Here is a 1,433-nt window from a genome sequence, read left to right on the forward strand (position 1 = left end):
CATCAATGTGTGTGTGTGTGTGTGTGTGTGTGTGTGTGTGTGTGTGTGTGTGTGTGTGTGTGTGTGTGTGTGTGTGTGTGTGTGTGTGTGTGTGTGTGTGTGTGTGTGCGCGTGTGTGCGAGTGTGTGTGTGTGCATGTGTGCGTGTGAGTGTCTGTATACACATGTGTAAGTGTGTGTTTGCAAATGTGAATGTGGCTTTGAGTGTATACATTGTGTGTGAGTGTGAGTGATAGTGTGAATGTGCGTATAAGTGCTAGTGTGACTGTGAATGTGAGTGTGAGTGTATGAGTGTGTTTGTGAGTGTATGTATGTGTGTTTTTGAGTATATGTGTGCTTATGAGTGTATGTCTTTGTGTGTGTATGTGTATGTATTTATGAGTGTGAGTGTGAAACTTCACAAATCAAACTTGACATAAACTAAACTCATTTGGCCATTTCGTAAATTTCCACAACAAGACTATCATATGATGATGCTGTGGTTTTAATGTTCTGGCAAAGGCAAACAAAATTTCACTATGACAAAGACTGAACTAGTTCTTTATTTCATGCTAATTGGCCAGGGATTTCTTGGCACAGAAAAACAAACAAACAAGACAAAAGATTTACTGGACATTGAAGTGTTTTAAAGCATGAAAGCATTACTGTCAGATCCATACATTTACTTTGCACACATATTTTTTTATTTTATTATTGCTTCCTATGTGTTCATATTTTTTTTATGGTCATCATATGTGGCTTTCGTAATCTGTATAGTTTTATTTTTACTGAAACCACAGCTGCTGGCTCATAAACCCCACAATTCCTGTTACTCTTCACTGTCCTTCTAGTTATACAGACAAACACGAACTGAATACTATCATTATCTTTTACTATTATCACCATTAGAGCATATGAAGGTGCCTCCTCTTAATCAAATTAACGCAGTTCGTTGCATATCAAATCATCAAAAAAAAAACCACTAATGCACAAAATCAGTAACCGAAAAAAATGAATACTTTCATAACGACGAAAATAAACCAGAAATGCTGCGATTCTGGACACTAACCTACACCTCTGAAGATAGTAAACTGTGAGAAATTTACACGAACTTCTGGAGGAACATTCTCAAAACATCGGCCACAGAGTTTGTTATTGTTTTAGCGTTTTCTGTTGACTTTTGATGACGTCACGCCTCTAGGGGAGACTGAAGAAATTCGGTTAAATGTCCGGTTTCATCACAGTCTCGAAACAATTCTTTTTTTGGAATGGAATATTCCTTCGTAGTTTAACGCTCTCATGCTGTTGTTGCGTGTCAGATAACTTATTACTATGTCGTTTTTTTTATTTGTACATAGAAGATAAGTTTCTTAGATTTATGCATGATTTTCATTATAAATGATGGCTGGTTGAAACTTGACCCTTACCGACATTATAGTTCAAATATTGATTTTA

General features: G+C 36.4%; 1 protein-coding gene across 1 annotated transcript in view; it reads right to left on the minus strand.

Moving 5' to 3' along the window:
* Nucleotides 1-1,143, minus strand: part of LOC125045230 — a 2,556-nt gene extending 1,413 nt beyond the window's left edge. The window contains exon 1 of the mRNA XM_047642385.1: nt 1,048-1,143. The gene's annotated coding sequence lies outside the window, so the exon portion shown is untranslated. The remainder of the gene's footprint in view (nt 1-1,047) is intronic.
* Between the last annotated feature and the right edge of the window lie 290 nt (nt 1,144-1,433).

The sequence above is a fragment of the Penaeus chinensis genome, chromosome 37, assembly GCF_019202785.1.
Source record: "Penaeus chinensis breed Huanghai No. 1 chromosome 37, ASM1920278v2, whole genome shotgun sequence".
Lineage (NCBI taxonomy): Eukaryota > Metazoa > Arthropoda > Malacostraca > Decapoda > Penaeidae > Penaeus > Penaeus chinensis.